Source organism: Delphinapterus leucas, chromosome 9, assembly GCF_059928025.1.
Source record: "Delphinapterus leucas isolate spDelLeu-1000000601 "Yukka" chromosome 9, BTC_Dleu_Yukka2, whole genome shotgun sequence".
In the NCBI taxonomy this organism is placed as follows: domain Eukaryota; kingdom Metazoa; phylum Chordata; class Mammalia; order Artiodactyla; family Monodontidae; genus Delphinapterus; species Delphinapterus leucas.
In genome coordinates, this window is record NC_143137.1 from 92625940 (window position 1) to 92646466 (window position 20527).

Here is a 20527-nt window from a genome sequence, read left to right on the forward strand (position 1 = left end):
ATGAAATCTTGCCATTTGTGACAACATGGACCTTGAGGGTATTAATGCTAAGTGAAATTAAGTCAGAGAAAGATAAATACCTTTTGATTTTACTCATATGTGGAATACAGAAAGAAAAAATGAAGAAACCAAACAATACATACATACAGAGAACAGAGTAGTAGTTATCAGAGGGGAAGGGGTAGAGGGGAGGGCAAAATGGATAAAGGGGATCAACTGTATGGTGATAGATAAAAAGTAAATTTTTGGTGAGCATATTGTAGGTACAGAAGTAGGAATATAAAGTTGTACACATGAAACTTACGTTGTAAACCAATATTTACCTCAAAACATTTTTTAGACAATAAAAGGAGTGCTCTTTTCCCCGTAACTTTGTGTTTTGAAACATTTTTTAAAAATTGAAGTATAGTTGATTTACAATGTTGTTTTAATTTCTGCTGTACAGCAAAGTGACTCAGTTATACATATATATATTCTTTTATATATATATTTTTCCATTATGGTTTATCCCAGGACATTGACTATAGTTTCCTCTGCTATACAGTATGTCCTTGTTGCCTTGAAATGTTTCAAACCTACAAAAAACTTAAAAAGAGTATTATATCGAATGCCGGTAGTTACTAATCACCCTAAGTTAACCAATTACCAATTATTGTTTTGCCATGTTTGCTTTATCTTTCTTTTTTTTTTATTGTTTATTACTTATTTTTGGCTGCGTCAGGTCTTCGTTGTGGCGTGCGGGCTCTCTAGTTGCAGTGCGCGGGGCTCCCTGCAGCATGTGGGATCTTAGTTCCCAGACTAGGGATGAAACCCGCCTCCCCTGCATTGGAAGGTGGATTCTTAACCACTGGACCACCAGGAAAGTCCCTGCTTTAACTTTCTAAGTACAGATGCTTTTATTTCTCTGAGTTATTTGAAAGAAGGTTGGAGACATGAAACTTCACCTCTGTGTGCCTGAGCTGACATCTTCTGAGAATGAAGACATTCTCCTGTATAACCATAATACTATAGTAACACCTAAGAAAATCAGCAATAGTTTCATAATATCATTTAATATCTAGTCCAAATTCAGATTTCGTTAGTTGTCGCCTGTTGTCTTTAATAGCTGTGTTTTCCCCCAATCCAGGATCCAATCAAGGTTCATAATTTCTGCTTGCTTATTATGTCTTCTCTAGTCTCTTTTATTTCACTTTTTCTAATTAACTTTTTTGAGGCATAATGTACATATCATAAAATTCACCCATTTTAGGTTTACAGTGATTTTTAGTAACTTTACTGACTTGTGTAAATCATTACCATAATCCAGTTTTAAAACATTTTCATCACCTCAGTAGAAAATCTCTTATTCCCCTTCTTAGTTAATTCCCATTCCCATCCCCAGGCAGCCGTTAGTTTATATTCTGTCTCTATAGACTTCCCTTTTCTGGACATTATGTATAAATAGAAATATACAATATGTATTCCTTTTGAGTTTCTTTTACTTAGCATAATATTTTTTGGTTATCATGTTGTGGCATGTGTCAGTAGTTCTTTCCTTTTTATGGATGGACAGTAGCCCCGTATTCCATTCTGTGGATATACCACATTTTGCATCTCCTTTTACAATTGATGGACATCTGGATTGCTTCCCCTTTTTGGTTATTATGAATAATCCTGTTATGAACATTCATGTGCAAGTCTTTGCATGGACGCATGTTTTCATTTCTCGTGAGTATCATGGAGTGAAATCTCCAGGTTTTATGGTAGATTTATGTGTAATCTTTTAAGAAACTGTCAAACTGTTTTCCTAAGTGGCTATACGTTATTTTGCATTCCCAATGGCAATGTTTGGGGATTCTCATTTCTCTGCATCTTTACCAGCAGTTGTTAGAGTCTTTTAAAAAAAATTTATATCTATTCTGGTGGATATAAATAAGTATCTCGTGGTTTTAATTTGTATTTCTCTAATGAATAATAGTGTTGAGCACCTTTTCATGTGCTTATTAATAAGTCTTTGACTTGTTTCTCTGGTGAAATGTCTACTGAAATCTTTTGCCCATCTTTTAAAAATTGGGTTATTTTTCTTCTCATTGAGTCATAAGAGTTCTTTGTGTGTTCTGGATACAAGTCAATGAGATGTGTGATTTGCAGAGATTTTCTCTCAGAGTGCTATTTTTTTGGTAGCGATGTTAACCATGAGCTTTGCTTAATTTCTCTAATTTGCCATATGGGGCTTTTTTGGAGGGTTGGAATAAAAGCTAAATCTTCTGTTCGTAATTCTTTCACATGTCTAGTACTGAAGTACTAGATTAATTAAAGACTAATTAATTAAAGACCGTGTAGTCACCTTCATCTTCATTCTGCGGTTAAGCAGTGAGAAGCTCTTCCTTTCTGAACCACAACAAGCAAATAGAGAACCTATAGGTATTAGGGTTCTTTCAATTATAGGAGTCAGAAATCCAGTTGAGGCTACCTTAAGTGAAACAGAAACGTGCTGGCTTTCTCTCCTTCCCCAGCTCTGCTTCTTTTTTTAAACTGGCAGACTGTTTGTGTGGTGGCCACTTTCATCTCCAGATTCATCAGAGCCAATCTTCCCCACTAGTTTAAGGAATAGAGTACTCTGGCCAGCCTGGGTCTCTTGTCCTGCTTTATAGTCGGGCCCTGATTTATAGTCCTGTTGTACTGCAGTAGGAGAGGGTGGTTCCCACTAGAAGAAGTTTGGCAGACAAATCATATGTATACCTCTTTAGGGGCACTGGGTCATTTTTTGCCCACTTTTATGAAATTAAACCAAAAGTAATAGGAGATTAATATCTGGAGTTTTGGGGGGGAGATCACATTTGTTTTATGATTAATTTTAACTCTAAATTAGCCTTTACTAGTAGCACTTTTCTTACCTAAACAAACTCAGGTGATATTTGGTTTAAGCTAAAACGTTCCACGTACCTCTTCCTACCTCCCATGCAAGTGAGGGGAGGACCTACATTAACAATGGTAACAACTTGGTAATTTGGCCGATTTTTCTGTACTCCTCTTGAGCTTTCTTTTATGTAGTTTTCTTTAGCTCTGTGAGTGGGGGTCATAGCCAACTGTCTTGGAGTTCCTACATTCCTGCAGATTGCTGAAACCCATTTTTATAACTAGTTTCCTTCCTCTCTTCTTTCATTTACTTGGATTCTCAAGCTCTGTCAGTGTCCATATGTTATATGATTCATCTTTGAAGTGATTTTTTTAAAAAGTAAGGCTAGTTCCCAGTTCCTTTTCATGACATCAAGTGTGTATGGTGATGGTGACGATGCTATTGATGTAGTTGTGATTTTCCTGCACAAAAAAGAAAATACTTTTAATCACCTGGAGTGTTTCTAATCTAAACTCTTTGTAGACAGATACAACTGATATGTAAGTACTATTGTATAATTAAGTTGAACAAAGAACTTTGGATACTGCGTGGCTCTTGGGTTGCTTCCATACTCTTCCAGTATTCTTCAGGATTTATTTTTTAGTATGAAAATTAAATGCAGAAACAAGAACTTCTGGTTTTGGACTATCTGTATAAAATGTATCATCTCTTATAGAGTTAGAACGGGCCTTCAAAGGGCAGCTAATATATTCTTCCACCTTTCACAAAAATCCCCTCAAAACTACCTGGCCACTAGCCGTTGCTTAAAAACTTGTAGTGATAGTGTGGAAATCTGTGTTATTTTTGGATGTTTTAAATTAAAATTCCATCCTTCTTTTGAACTGCAGCCTATTATCCTGTGACTTCTCTTTATTCCTGTTTTCTCTGGAGAAGCACTTATGCGAGCACAAATATGTTTTTGAGCCCTTGTTAAACAGTGCATCTGTTGACAGAATTACGAATAGTCATTTTTACATATACCTTTCTTCAAATAATTGAAGATGGCAGTCAGACAACTCCCTTGCCAGCTTCCCCAGTGTCTGCCTGTTCAGACACATCCTTCATGTCTTTAGTTAGTTCCCTAACCATCTTGGTCACAAGCTTCTAAAAATAATACAGTAACATTCACTTATTTGGAGGTCAAGTTTTACAGCTTGAAATATGAAATGCACTTAAAGAGGGAGGAGGAAATGACTAGAATCTGTAGATTTCCTTCCATGGCCAGGCCCTGACCCAAACAATTTGACTCATTATTTCCATTTAATCATCCAAACACAACCCTATGAGGTAGAAGATGAGGAAACTTACGGCTACCCATTAAGAATAAGGAAGTAAAGCCCTCACATACATTTTTATATGAAAATTTAAACTATGTTTCACTTAGCCTAATAACAATATTCTTTAAATACTTAACAACTGATGGCAGGGGAAGTGAACCAGAATGTGCTAGTCAAGTTGTGATAAAACTTAACACGTCCGAGCTTCCCTGGTGGCGCAGTCGTTGAGAGTCCGCCTGCCGATGTAGGGGACACGGGTTCGTGCCCTGCTCCGGGAAGGTCCTACATGCCGCGGAGCGGCTGGGCCCGTGAGCTGTGGCTGCTGAGCCTGTGCTCCACAAAGGGAGAGGCCACAACAGTGGGAGGCCCGTGTACTGCCAAAAAATAAAATAAAATAAATTACTAGAAAAATGAAATTTTAAAAAGAGAAAACAAGCCCATTTTAAAAACTAAATTGAACAAGCATAAAATTACTCTGTCAAGTTCCTCTATAAGTTTCTAAATGTATACTCTCAAATTTTTTCTTTCCTATTCATGAACTAGTTATGCTTTGAGCGCCTCTCCTGCAGAGGAGTAATCTATGTTTGATCGTGTACCCCATCAGTACAGAATTCTAGAAACTCCCGTGTGTGTATTTACTTTTAAATCATATAATGTACTACTGTGCAGTTATATGATATGCACTGTACACTGTAAATAAATTCAAAGATACAAAGAGATTGTATAAGCTATTTTAAATTAAAAATTTTTATTTTTACTAGTAAAAATATACTTTGTACCAAAATATTGTTTAGTGAGAGCAGTGTAGTTGAATATGCTTCGTTACAGCTTTTCTTGGTTCATTCAGTAAAACAAATAATTAGTATATTAAATCATCATATATATAATATTTTAACTACATACAATTTCTATTTGTCAATTATACTTCAATAAAGCTGGAAAAATTAAATAAAGAATAAATTATCTAGGCCCTCTTCCAGATGCTGCCAGACCACAATATATACAAAAATCCCTGCACACATGGAGTCTTCTTTCTAGCGTTGGTTAACACTTTGTGGTATGGGGATTCAAAGGCCTGGTTTTAGGGTTGAGTTTGTTTTATATTTGTTTTAATGGCTGTCATAGTTGAAATAAATGCCTTATAAAGTATATAGATCAAAATGGGAGAATTATGTTGTTGGTTGTGTTTTCTTAATAATTGTCCTCAGTTTTCAATTTTATCCAGCAGTTAATTAAAACAGATTTTTTATGAAATACGTCTTGCTAATTTTCTTTTTCCCTGGTGTCAGTTCTTGAAACTCATCAAAATGTCTTCCCTTCTTTTGTGTGTGTATTTTTTTTTTTAGAAGATGTTGGGGGTAGGAGTTTTATTAATTAATTAATCTATTTTTGCTGTGTTGGGTCTTCGTTTCTGTGCGAGGGCTTTCTCTAGTTGCGGCAAGCGGGGGCCACTGTTCATCGCGGTGCGCCGGCCTCTCACTATCGCGGCCTCTCTTGTTGTGGAGCACAAGCGCCAGGTGCGCAGGCTCAGTAGTTGTGGCTGACGGGCCTAGTTGTTCCGCGGCATGTGGGATCCTCCCAGACCAGGGCTCGAACCCGTGTCCCCTGCATTAGCAGGCAGATTCTCAACCACTGTGCCACCAGGGAAGCCCTTGTGTGTGTATTTTTAATAAATGTTTTCAAAATCCAGTGAAACTGCAGTTTTAAACAGGTTAGGAATTAATTTTCAAATTGGTGTTCAGGTGAGATTATCTTTTTAAGGTGGGCACATTTACATTTATAACAGTAAAAGCTTGCCAACTCCTTGTGTATCCATTCACTAATACCACACTGTCTTAATTACTGTAGCTCTCTAATAAGTCTCCCTAGTCAGTTCAGTAGGAGTCAACAAACATTTTCTTAAAGGGCCAAACATTAAATGTTACAGGCTTTGCAGGCCAAATGGTCTGTTACAACTACGCACCTCAGCTATTGTAAATAGAAAGCAGCTATAGACAATACATAAATAATTTGGAGTGACTATGTCCCAGTAAAACTTTATTTACAAAAAGAGGCATTTTGCTGTGAACCTAAACTGCTCTAAAAAAATAAAATCTATTAAAAAGAAACAAAGGCAGAAGAAACAGCATCACTTTTTTGTTCTTCCTGCTGAAAATGTGTAACCTGAATCTAATCATCAGGCAACTCAATTAAGGGACGTATGAAATAATTGGCCAGTAATCTTCAAAACTGTCAAGTTCATGAAAGTCAAAGAAAGTCTGAGGAATTGTTCTAAACTGAAGGTGACCAAAGAGATGTGACAACTAAATGCAACACGTGATTTTAACCCGATGCAGAATCTTGGATAGGGTCTGAGGATTCTATGGTAGAAATGTGTTAAAGCTTATTTCCCAATGTTGATGGTTATATTATGGTTTGAAGGAGATTGTCCTTGTTTGTTGGAGATAAATGCAAAGGTGTTCAGGTGAGACTGAGTATCACTATCAGCAGCTTACTCTCAAATGGCTCAGGGAGAAAATGTTTTTGTATTGAACTTGCAACTTTTCTATAAATTTGAGACTGTTTCGACATTTTAAAATGTATATATATCATTAAAAGTAAATAAAATAGATTTGTTCCAGGAAAAAAAAAAACAGGCAATCTAGTTTGACAAGCTCCTGCATACTTTGATGCTGTTTTGTATGTTCTTGGTGTGCCTGTCTCCATACAAATTTTAAAATAAGTTTATCAGTTTCCACAAAAAACCCTGCTTGGATTTTTATTGGAATTGCATTGACTCTATAGATAAATTTGGGGAGGATTGATATTCTTGCAGTAATGAGAGTTCCAGTGCATAAACATGACCTAAAGCAGTATTTAGGTCTTCTTTAAATTTTCTTAGCAATGTTTTGTAGTTTTCTATGTAGAGTTCTTTGTGGTTGTCATCCTCTAAAATGCCCACCAGAGATTTTTGCCTCTTGGTATTCACACACACCCTTTGTATATGGTTCTCTTTCACATTGAATAAGGCTGACCAAATGACAGTGTGTGACTTCCAAGACTAGATCATAAAAGACACTGCAGCTTCAGCCTTGCTGTCTTGGGGTCATCCATCTGGAGGAAGCCAGCTATCCTATTATGAGGACATTCAAGCAGCCCAGTGAAGAGGCCCAGCTGGTGAGGAGCTCCGAGGCCTCCCGCCAACAGCCTCGTGAGTGAGCCCTCTTGGGAGCAGAGCCTCCAGCTCTGTTGAAGCCTTCAGATAACTGCAGTCTCCCAGCATCCTGACTGCAACCTCATGAGAGTCCCTGAGCTAGCACCACCTAGCTAAGCTAAGCTGCTCAAACTCTAAGATAATGAAGGTTTGTTATTTTACGCCACTAAGTTTTAGAGTAATTTTTATGGAGCAATAGATAACTAGTATAGATATGTACATTGTTTTTTAATTTTTAAATTCTATGTAATTATCGTTTTGTTTGTTTCCACTATTTTTGAGGTAAAATACACTAACATAACATTTACCATCTTGACCGTCTTTAAGTGTACAGTTTAGTGGTATTAAATACATTCACATTGTTGTGCAACCATCACCACGAACTGTCCATCCTTATAACTCTTTTCATCTTGTAAAACTGAAAGTGTGTATTCCTTAAACAATAACTCTCCATTCTCCCCTCCCCGTAGCCCCTGGTAACAACCATTCTACCTTCTGTCTTTATGATTTTGACTATTCTAAGTATCTCATACAAGTGGAATCGTACAGTATTTGTCTTTTTGTGACTAGCTTATTTCACTTAGCCCAGTGTCCTCAAGGTTTATCCATGTTGTAACAGAGTGCAGAATTTCCTTGCTTTTCATGTTGAATATTATTCCATTGTATGTATATACCACATTTTGCTTATCCGTTCATCCGTTGATAAACACTTGGGTTCCTTCCATGCTTTAGCTATTATGAACAATGCTGCTATGAACATGGGTGTACAGATACCTCTTTGAGACCCTGCTTTCTTTTTTTCTATTTTTTTTTCTTTTTTATTGGCAGAGGTGGCAGGGAGTAAGACCCTGCTTTCAATTCTTTGGGGTATATATACCCACAAGTAGCATTGCTGGATCATATGCTAATTCTATCTTTAATTCTTTTAGGAACCACCATACTGTTTTCCATAGTAGCTGTGCCATTTTACATTCCCAAGAAGAGTGCACAGGGTTCCAGTCTCTCCACATCCTCACCAACACTTGTTATTTTCTGTTTTTGTTTTTTCGTTTTGGGGGAGGGGGGATTGTAGTAGCAGCCATCCTAATAGGTGTGAAGTTAATCAGTTATTCTTGAGCCCAAGTGGGTGATGATGCCATTCACTGAAATGAGGAACATAGGAGAAAGAACAGGTTATTTTAATCATTTTGAGTTTGGGTTCTCTTTGAATATCCAAGTGGATATGAGCAGCAGCAGTTGGAAGCAGATGGGCTCTATTCACATCTCTACTCAGCTGGTTAATATTCAAGATGCATAATGCCTTGCTCAGTCTTGAGTCTTGTTTTTTTTTTTTGCGGTACGCGGGCCTCTCACTGTTGTGGCCTCTCCCGTTGCGGAGCACAGGCTCCGGACGCGCAGGCTCAGCGGCCATGGCTCACGGGCGCAGCTGCTCCGCGGCATGTGGGATCTTCCCGGACCAGGGCACGAACCCGTGTCCCCTGCATCGGCAGGCGGACTCCCAACCACTGTGCCACCAGGGAAGCCCGAGTCTTGTTTTTTTTAATCTATCTGATGCCTGCCTTATAGAATCATTTTGATAAATACCATAAAATATTAGAATACAGTAGGCATTCATCCACAAATTTTAGCACCTTTTCCTTTAAAAAATATGCAGGAATAGCTATTAGTTTATGTTCAGAAATATAACTGAGTATTCCTATTAGCTTATGAGCAGATTCTTTCTAGTAGGAAATCTACATAGCCTCTGCCCTTATGGGACTTACCTGTGAATTCTGGAAATATCCTTCATAACGACCTATGACTCAGCTATTAAGATGATTTTTTATAACTGTACTAGAGGTAGAGTACAGCTAGTTGTCTGTCTAATCAAGATTCCTTCAGTTTCTGTGGCAATTTCAGATGTTGTGTCCTTGAACTAAAACTTGTGGTATATGGTACATTGGAAATAGTGTAGGTTTGGGGTTTCATAGATGTATATTTGAATTCTTGCTCAGCCATTTATTAGCTGTGTGACCTTATACATGTTACACAACTTTTAGGGACTCATTTACATGGTCTTCTACAAAAATCTGAAAAGATGAAAATTCCTACTTAGTTTCTATTGTTATTGTTGGAGACCAGAAGATAACTTTTTCCATATCTAACATAACACCTTGGACATTTTAAGCCCTTAAATAAGTGTTTGCTTCACTTCTGTGTCACCAGCTTATCAGCTGGTATGACACTTCTATAAAGCGTGATTTTTTTCCAGGAAGTCAAACTTGTACTTCCCTATCAACACACCTTTATGGAAGCTGTGGTCAGATCCCTGTGGGTTTGGGGAGCATCTGTCATCTCATAAGCCTCTGAAATTATATGTAAAATTTTGGAAGTTTGTAGATTTTAAAGGGGTCCAAGACTCCTGGTTCAGTCGTCATTTTACAGATCTGAAAACCATGGTCATCAGAGGTTAGTAAGTGTCAGAAAAACTAAAGTCTTAAAAAAAAAAAAAAAAAAAACTAAAGTCTTTAGAGGCTAGTATGTGGCAAAATCCAGGTGCATTGACTTGTATTCCAGCCTTTTTGCTGTAAGTTATCAGGGGCTTTGATTATGTTTTACAAACACTGTGAAAATGGAAATGGAGGAAAAAGTTAATATACACAATTTGTTTTGCTAATAAGTTTCCCATCAACTTTGAAAATGGTTTGTTTCTTGGTTTGGGGTTTTTTTTTGTTTGTTTTGGGGGGGTTTGTTTTTGGTCTCTTTTCACAGTTAACTCATTCATTCAACAAATATTTCTTAAGGACTTACTATGTGTCAGGTACTAAGTTAATGGAGATGTAACAGTAAACAAAGAAAAATTCCCTGTCCTCATGGATCTTATATTCTACAGAGGGGAGTCCTAATGGATATGAGGGAGTGAGCCATGTGTTTATCTTCTAGTAGAAGGAATAGCAAGATAATTTAGGACCTTATCAACCATTGTAAGAATTTTATTCCGAGTAACATGGGGAGTATTCTCAGGAGTGGATATATTTTGAGGGTAGAGCCTACAAATTTGCCAGCAGATCAGATGTGGCCTGTGAAAGAGGAGTCGAATGATTCCAGTGGTTTTGGCCTGAGCAACTCGAAGAATGGGTTGCCATTTACTGATAAAGAGAGAAAAAAAAAAACCCAAAAGTGATCAAGGTATCTTGGAAGTCAAAAATAAAATTATTTTAAGAAAGAGGGAGTGATCATCTGGGTCAGCTGCTGCTGCTAAGTGAAGTATAATGAAGATTGAGAATTGATGGTTAAATTTAGTGATTTGAAGATCATTGGTGACCTTAACAAAAGCCTGATAAGAGCAGGCTTAGGAGAGGAAAGAAGCAGAGTTCGATACAGAGAGCTCAAGAAATGGCAGCAGGGTTGAGAATTTTTGTTTTGTTTTTTAAGATAGGAGAATAACATGTTTGCATCCCGTAGAGAGGGACAAATTGATGCATGGAAGGGTGGGGGATTTCTGGAACAGCATCTATTGAGTCAGCTAGAGGGAATGGGATATACTGCACGAGCTTACTAGGGTCTTGATCAGTTTCATTTATAGCAGGGGTTGGCAAGCCACAGTTCTGGAGCCAAATTCAGTCTACTGCCTGTTTTTGAAATAAAGTTTTATTGGAACACAGCCATGCCCAATTATTTAGATATTGTCTATGGCTGCTTTCAAACTACAGCAGCAGGGTTGAGTAGTTGCTCCAGAGAAGCCTAGAATATTTACTATCTGGCTCTTTACAGGAGTTTGCTGACCATAGCTTTACAATGACTGAAAGAGAAGATGGGATGAAATATGAGTGGGAGGGGGGAAGAAGTAGAAGGCACATCTAAGGAACTGAACATTTTGCAAAGGTATTCAAATATCTTTTCTCATTTGGGTCAGACCAAGAAGGAGATCAGAATCTTGAATTTGAGCAAAATGAGTTATAGCCTAGGTGCTTTTTCCCTAAGGTAGGTTCTTAAAAGGGCTCTCGTCTCCAAAGCTGTAAGCTGTACATAGTCAGCTATTGCTGCGTTACAAATCACTGCAACCTTAAAACAACAAACATTTGTTATCTCACAGTTTCTGTGGGATAGGAATCAGAAGTAGCTTAGCTGGATGGTTCTGACTCAGAGTCTGTCATGAGGCTGTAATCAAGGTGTCAGCCAGGACTGCGGGCACCTGAGGCTTGTCTAGGGCTAGAGGGTCAGCTTCCTTATCCTGCTTACATGGTTGTTGGTAGGTGGCTTCAGTTCCTTGCCACGTGGGCTTCTCACATAGGACTGCCCACGGCATGGTTTTCCATTTAGACAGTAATGAGAGCGTCTGTCCAGGGTGCAGTTCTCAGTCTTTCATTGCCTTTTCTAGGAAGGAACAGGCCTTCATTTCTGCTGATTACATTGATCACACAGATCAAGGCTGGTGCAATACAGGAAGACAACACGGGGGTGTGAATATGGGGGGAGAGGGCTGTTGGGACTCAGCCTGGAGGCTGACTACCACAGACCCACTTGAGTGTCTACAGAATCCTGTGCATTATGCTGTGTACTTCCAACTTGGCTGTGTGTGACCAATGTCTTCCCGATTGCCCACAGCAATTTTCAAAAGTTTGATTCTATTAAAGCCCATCCACACTGTTTTAAATATTTTTTATTTTTTACTAAGCTTTTCATTTCTGATTACAAGAGTAATCTTCATAATAAAATACTACGAATAGAGATAAATGAAAAGCCCTGGAAATTAATTTTTCATGTTCCCCTGTTTAGATTACTCTTATTCAATTGTATTGCTATCTAATGTTTTTCCTGTTTGTACTAATACATATCTGTTTAAAAAGTTCATACATAAATACTGTGTGTAAGCTACTTCGCATATTTTGTGAACATTTTTCAGTGTCATTCAGTACTCAGTGTCACTTTTTAATGATTGCTTTGTAATTCCATTATATGGTTATTCATAATTTAATCCTTCATTTTTTATTATTATGGATGTGACAGTAAATCTCCTTGTCATTAATTCTCTATGACAACCATGGTTATGTTAACCATTTTTTAAAACAAAGATCGGTTTTTACTAATAATTCACACAAAAAAAACCAGCAAAAGCAATAACTGTAGGTATAGCTTTATAGCATTTATATTAGCTTTTAACTAGAACCATGGTGGGGCTTCTGTACTGAGGGTCCATGGACTTTATCGGGTTCTCAAAGTGGACTGGGATATTTATGTCCTTGGTTAATTTGTGAGAATAGTTCAGTCACTATAAACATAGCTTACATAAATAAACCTACTGGGCTGGGTATAAGAACAGAGCACGTCTAATACATATATAACCTTTTAATACATACGGTAAGAAGCAAAAAGTTTTGTAGAGATTTGCAACTGGCTATAGTGATTTTAGTAAATGACCTTATTATCAGAAGATTAAATTTCTTTGTAGTCAAATGTTATATAACATTGACATGGTCGTATTAATTTATTAAGAAAATTGCATGAAGTATCAGCTCAGCTCAGCAGAATTATCTCTGACGACTCCATTTTATTTTTTTCAGGGTTTCTTTTTCAACATTAGTCTCGTAAAAGTTAACTTAGCCTCTGAGACCAGTGTTCAATTTGTCCATAATGCATAATACATTGTAATTCCAGGTAATACAACAAAGCGTTATCAGATATGGGAGCAGTCTGCCTGTCTCCTTTGCTGTCTCTCCTTTCCCTGCCCATCCCCTCAATCCACAATTCTTTTTTTTTTTGTGGTATGCGGGCCTATCACCGTTGTGGCCTCAGGCTCAGCGGCCATGGCTCACGGGCCCAGCCGCTACGTGGCATGTGGGATCCTCCCGGACCGGGGCACGAACCCGTGTCCCCTGCATTGGCAGGCAGACTCTGAACCACTGCGCCACCAGGGAAGCCCAATCAACAATTCTTAACTGGGGTTCCTATTCTTCCTCCAGGAATGCCTCAGAATTTTATCAATACTGATTACCTGTTCTCCAAAGTCATTTTCAAGAGTTTAATTTCTTTTTCAAATGCGTATGTATATACTAGTTATCTGCTAGATCCTGTGCTAAATGGTGGGATTATAGAATTGGGGGAGGGGGGAAGCTCTTCGCTACTGAAAAGCTCCCAATAATTAATGTGATGAGAAGCACTGGAAGAAGTTTTGTCCAAAATGCTCTGGAACCAACAAGGAGTTACCTACCCAGGTCTGGATAGCAGTCGGAAGGCTGGGAATGCTACACAGAAGAGGTTCTGTTTAGGGACTTCCCTGGTGGTCCAGTGGTTAAGACTGTGCTTCCAATGCAGGGGACGCAGGTTTGATCCCTGGTCAGTGGAACATGCAGAGTGGCGTGGCACCCCCCCCCAAAAAAAAAAAGGTTCTGCTTAGGTAGCATTCTTTCCTTACACGTTTACGTCACCCTATTAAGCCAAAATGTTTTAACTGAAGACGTTTTTATTGAGTTGTATGGATCAAGAACTTCTTTCACCATTGATTTAATATGATATCAAATATGATTAAATCGGTCATCCTAGAAATAGCTAAAACGTGTATTTATAGATTAAGAAGGAATTTAAATTTAATCAGCTCAGTCTCTACCACCTCCCTTTCTTTCTCTGTTTCAGTTGTTTGATGGGAGCTTGCAGACAGTTCATTTCATTTTTGAGATCCTGCCAGTGAGCCAGAATCGTCTTTCTCTTTTCCTCAGTAATTTTAGTCTTAAATTCTAAAATTTTTCTCCCAGTCTGTGGCTTACCTTCCATTTTCTTTTTGACAGGGAAAATTTTTAAAATTATTAACTTAATCGGTTTGATGTATTTCAAAAGGCGCAATACTTTTCTTCATTTATTGGTGGAAGAAGTTAGAAATTAACTTAAAAAAATCAAATGGCAGACATTTTCTTGAAAGTCACATAGAGAATGCATTCTAGAAAAGAGGCTAGTCAAGTTTCACCAGTTTTCATGAGTTTCATCAAATATTGGACCTACTCGAGGGTGGGGAGAAGAGGCAACTTTCAAAAAAGACAGTGTGGGCTTCCCCGGTGGCGCTGTGGTTGAGAGTCCGCCTGCCGATGCAGGGGACACGGGTTCGTGCCCTGGTCCGGGAAGATCCCACATGCCGCGGAGCAGCTGCGCCCGTGAGCCATGGCCGCTGAGCCTGCGCGTCTGGAGCCTGTGCGCCGCAACGGGAGAGGCCACAACAGTGAGAGGCCCGCGTACCGCAAAAAAAAAAAAAAAAAAAAAGGACAGTGTTACATGCAACGTTTCCTATACTTCTTCCTAAGAGCACCAGGTGGAGAACACGTTTTCTAAACTAGATCTAGGATGTGGAATGTGGAATCTACCTGTCCTCCTCTTAAAGGCTGTCCAATCGTTTTTGGTTTTTTTTATAGTAATCTTTTATTTATTTATTTTTGGCTGTGTTGGGTTTTCGTTTCTGTGTGAGGGCTTTCTCTAGTTGCGGAAAGCGGGGGCCACTCTTCATCATGGTGCGCGGGCCTCTTCACTATAGCGGCCTCTCTTGTTGCGGAGCACAGGCTCCAGATGCGCAGGCTCAGTAGTTGTGGCTCACGGGCCTAGTTGCTCCGCGGCATATGGGATCTTCCCAGACCAGGGCTCAAACCCGTGTCCCCTGCTTTAGCAGGCAGATTTTCAACCACTGCGCCACCAGAGGAGCCCATGTCCAATCGTTTAAAAAAAAAAAAAAAAAAAGACTAAAAACAAACCCCATACTCCTCCCTCCCCCCAAAATCAAGAAAAGGAAGAAAAACCCCACTCCTCTCCAGAGCAGAACCAGCTTCAGCAATCCAAATTAGTCTGTTTACAGTCATCACAAGCATGCCTTGCTTTTAAACACACAAGAAAAAAATTTTAAACAACAGAACTAAACTGGTACTGATCCAAATTACCCAGACAGAAAAAAACAAAAAAACTAGTACTTGATGTAGTGCAATTTAGTACCAGTTCTTCTGGATTTTGCTTCTGGTATTATATCTAAGAAAATTGTCTAACTCAAGATCATATGCCTAACTCTATGCTTTCTTCTTGAAGTTTTGTAGTTTTAGGTTTTATATATAAGAATGGTCCATTTTGACTTAATTTTCATATATGGTGCAAGATATGGATCTAAGTTCATTTTTTTTAGCATATGGATATCTAGTTGTCCCAGTATCATTGTTGACAGACACTTCTTTCTTTTCTGCATTGCCTTTTGCACCTTTGTCAACAGATGTCAAAAACTAAATTCACATGTCCATCAGCAGGTGAATGGATAAACAGAGTGTAGTGTATCCATACAATGGAATACTGTGCAACAGTGCAAGAAATGAGCTCTTGATACAGCAGCAACAGGGATGCATCTCGAAATTATGCTGAGAAAGAAGCCAGATAGAGTACATATTACATAATCCTAGAAACTCTAGAAAATGCTAACTTATTTATAGTTACAGAAAGCAGATTGATGTATTGGCGAGGGAGTGGAAGAGAGGGGATTATAATGGGGCAAACTTTTGAATACGTGCGGTTTATTATGTCATACCTCAAAGCTGTTACAAATAAAATTCTAAAAAGTATATAGACTAACACAGTAGTTAGATAAACTTTTGATAGCCAGAGTTTTTCTTTTCCCATTCCTTAATCTTTTCTTCATGCTGTAATTGTAGTTTATTATTCCTATTTGAAAACAGATGTGTGGGTCTGAACGTAGCATCCAGAAAATGTTGTGATGACTAAACTCATTTCAACCATACCTTTTATTTCTATATTCAAGTCATTAATATGTCATGCCAGTTCCTATAGAGTCTATTAACCTTCCTTGGTACCATGTTGTTCAACTACCCACAAATCCACTTTACCTGTTGCCATTTAATCCAAACTTCCCCAAATTGTCTACACATATTTCGTTAGTAGAATTTGAAAACTGCATCAGGATTGAGGTATATAAGGTTTAAGGGACAAGCGTAGTAAAGGGGCGGATAACATAGGTAGACAGTATTAAGGAATTTACATTTTAACCCAAGAGCAATATGGAGTCTGAAGAATTTTAAGTAAGCCATGTCAAACTGATTTTACTTTTTATTGTGATAGGTGGTGCTTATATAAAAGGCGGGCAGTGTTAATAATAAGGGGATTCATGTCAGTCCCTTTGGTATTTTAGTTCGTATGTATATAGCTTTGGGGGGGCACGGCAAGATCAAAACCTCTATTCTGATATCTTAAATTTGTTCTCATGCTTTGTACATTATAGCTGCATCCTGTCAACCAAAATATAACTAGCAATTCATAGTTCAGAACTACTTGAATTTTCTTGCCTATATTTCTTGGCTTTATGAGAATGACAACTATATTTAGGCCTAAGAATTTAGTCTGCTGGAATTAAACAAATACAGGCCTCATCTGTTCATGCTGGCTGTTTCTCAATAAGAAATCTTATAAAATAGCATGTAAGAGCTTTAATTTTTTTTTTCCTTTCAAACCTTTAGAGTTAAGGTTCACTAATTTGGTTAGTTATAACCATAACTGTATACATAACCTCTGTGAGGCCACTACTGATTCTTGATGACAGCAAGAACCCAAAAAGGAAAGAAGGTGATTTATGAATGCTTTGTTGTTACAGAGAGTCTGTTGTAACAGGTCTCTGTCTTCATTCAGCACCTGTCACTGCGTAACCAAGACCACATTTTTGAACAGCTGGCGTAACATAAAACTACTTGATCACATTGAAGTTAAACTGACTCCATTAGTTGAACGGCCCTCCAGTATGGTGGGTTGATGGGTGTGGAGACTGACAAGTGGGTACCAGTTACTAAGGAGAGCAAACATGCTCAGCCCATCCCTTGAACTGAACCCCGGATTTGGGGATAGAGCAAAACAGAGTGGGTAAGGGGTATTTGCTTCAAAAGTCATTTGCTAGTACACTGTGATTTCACATCTGGTCTAACTACACTGGCACAGATACTTAGAATCTGCTGGATCATACCATCCTGGGTCAGTTCCAGTTTTAACTCTACCACAAGTTTCTGTTGAATTTCTGGCAAATGACTTAACTCTTCTCAAGCCCTTGTTTCCTCATCTGAAAAATAAGAAGGCTGGGTTATTATTAAGACTTCTTCTGTGGTTCTTCAGTTGCATTATATTTACCTGACTTCAAAAAATATCTTGCGGTAAAACTTTTAGGTAAAAATGAAAGTAACTTGTTAAAATCGTATCACATGTAAAATTGGAAGAAATAGACTAGTATACCAAAGGATATTGTATTGGATGAGGTCTCCAGGAAAATCTCACTTTCTCTGGGGCCTGGACCTTCCAAATGTTCTCTCTTTGATCATGAAGTTGTCCTCTATATTAGCTGAAGCCTGTAACCTTAAATGATATTGAGATATTACAACTGTGCTTCTAACCACTGGTTTGAATTTAGGTGTGCATGTTTAATGTTTTAATTTTAGATGTATGATTGGGTGTTTAGTGATACAGTTTGAGAAGATTGGAGGTTTCCTTGTGCATGGGGCTGCTGCCCAGCCTACGATTCCTGACCATTCCTGAGGAGCCATGACTGTACTCAGAAAACTCCTTAAAGAGAGAGCGCACTCCCTTTCTCTCCACCCCCACCCCCAACACCTCCCCCCCTCAGAGGAATAGGACTTGCGTTCTAATCTGTTTTCCTGCAGTTAAAGACTTGTTGGAAATTACTCAGAAGGGTGGTCCCTTCCTTGACCGCATAAATTGCTAAATGCGGAACTTGTTTTAAATTAACGTTCTCCAGTCTCTTCTCCTGCCACCATCAATCCATCTGAGACCCCCAGTGGTCTTTATCCCAAGCATAACAATAATTTGCCCTATGGCATCACCCCTGATTCAGCTCCTCCTCTTTCTCAGCTGCCTCTCTGTCCCCCTCACCTCCCCATACAGAGTCTAGGTTTATTTCTGCCCACCTTTTGCCTGGTGTTATCAGACTTTCAACAACAGGTATAAAGAACTTAGTGCCTGGTACAAAGTCATACAGCATTCAGTAAGTGTTCGCTGTTTTTAATCCTTGGCCACTTTCTGTTAGGTGAATCATATGAAATTGCTTTTTTTGTATGTAAAAAAGGAAATCTCATGTTGGCAGTTTGATATGGTTCAACTTTATAGATATACGTACAGAGTGATTATTCCTAACCAGGATGCAATTAGGATTATCTAGGCAGCTTTTTACAAAATACATAGACACTGTCCCCGTCTTAGACCAGTGAATCGGAATTCCTGCTTAAAACCACCTGTGGAGAGTATCTTCCCTTCAGGTCATTTTTCTTTTACCGTAGAAGTTTTGTTTTGTTTTTAATACAGACTTGTATGTTTTCTGTGTAGTCCGTTGTCTGGTCATGAACTGAAACTTTAGTTTTATGACTCTACAAATTACTGTCATTTTTAACTTTAAGATATGATCAAGTCTCAAATTAAGATTTATCAGTACTCAATCTTGGGAAGAAAAATCTAGGTGCTACAAGATGTTTTCATGATTTTTACGGAATTCCAAAGTCTTTTTTTCCTCTCCTAGTTTGTAACTTCACATTATGTTTCACATAACTTAAACTTAAAATTTTGTACTTTTTAAATACACTTTTGCCTTTTCATGAAGAAGAGAATGAACAGTAGTAAGCTGGCTACAGTTCAGTATTAACTTACCATGACTCACAACGCAGCTTACCTACATGATTCATAATTTTAATGTAGCCGAGAGAAAATGGGAGCAGTTTCTTTGAACAGTAGCTATCTCCCTTTGCTGATGTTAACTTGTGTGTTGTGCTTTTATTATTAACCAGTGTTTTGAAATCTCTGGGTAAGTAGGTGCTAGATAAGCCCAAAATTATGAGCAGAATTTTTCGCTTCATTCATTGGCAGCCATAGACAAGAATATTAAAACCCAGAAAAGAGAATTCAGAGCTATTTTTCTTCCTCCCGCTATCACCGTCTCTCTAATTTGCATTCCCTACACATGAAATTCGCTTGCTTTAGTGGCATATATACTTTTTTAAAACACAGAGAAGTTTAGCGTGGCTCCTGTACAAGAATGGCTCTCAAATCTGTGTGAAGCATTTCATTAGAAGTACGTATATACACGAACAGCAGGCAGCCTCTGGTGTCTAACTTAGATTTTTATCAGGAGGGAGTATTGAATTTTTCTGATGCCTTTTTCTTTTCTCTTTTGTTGATTATATGGCTTTTCTCATTGGGCCTAATCATGTGATTGTATTATTTTATAGCATTCTTTTTTTTTTTTTGCGGTACGCGGGCCTCTCACTGCTGTGGCCTCTCCCGTTGCGGAGCACAGGCTCCGGACGCGCAGGCTCAGCGGCCATGGCTCATGGGCCCAGCCATTCCGCGGCATGTGGGATCTTCCCGGACCGGGACACGAACTCGCGTCCCCTGCATCAGCAGGCGGACTCTCAACCACTGCGCCACCAGGGAAGCCCTATTTTATAGCATTCTTAATATTAAGTTATTACTGTATTCCTGGGATAAAACACATTTAACTCTAATGAGTTATTCTTTTAGTAAGAAGTAAGATTCAGGTGTTTGTATTTTATGAAATTTCTGTGTTCATAAATGCAATTATAATATGGCTTCTTTTGGTATGACTATTGCTCTTTCAGTACCACTGACTGTTTTTTTAACTTTTTATTTTATATTGGAGTATTGTTGATTAACAATGTTGTGTTAGTTTCAGGTGATTCAGTTATACACATACATGTATCTATTCTTTTTTCAAATTCTTTTCCCATTTAGGGTGTTAGTTTCAGGTGATTCAGTTATACATATACATGTATCTATTCTTTTTTCAAATTCTTTTTTCTTATTCTTTTTTCAAATTCTTTTCCCATTTAGGGTGTTATTACTTAAATAAAATGATTTGTGTAGGCTTTCTGTGCCACCCTTGAGAATTATCTTTTTATGTTTAAAAGAAATTGCGTCTAAAGCCATCTGTGCCCTAAGCCTTGTAAAAAAGCTCATTCTTAACCATTTTCTTCCATAGTGGTAGTAAAGTTTAGGTGGTAAACACTTAGGATCTGGATTTTTTTAAATCCTGGCTCCACGTCAGCAGTGTGATTTGGGGCACCTTTTAAAAAGCTCTGTGTGGCTCAATTTTTTCACCTGTAAAATGTGGATAATAGTTATAAAGAAGCCTTGAGAGTTTCATGAGATAATCAGTAGTTG

General features: G+C 38.2%; 1 protein-coding gene and 1 pseudogene across 3 annotated transcripts in view; both read left to right on the forward strand.

Moving 5' to 3' along the window:
* Nucleotides 1-20527, forward strand: part of RALA (RAS like proto-oncogene A) — a 77738-nt gene that overhangs the window by 12745 nt on the left and 44466 nt on the right. The gene's annotated exons all lie outside the window — the stretch shown is intronic.
* LOC149748457 (U6 spliceosomal RNA) lies at nt 19319-19417 on the forward strand (annotated as a pseudogene).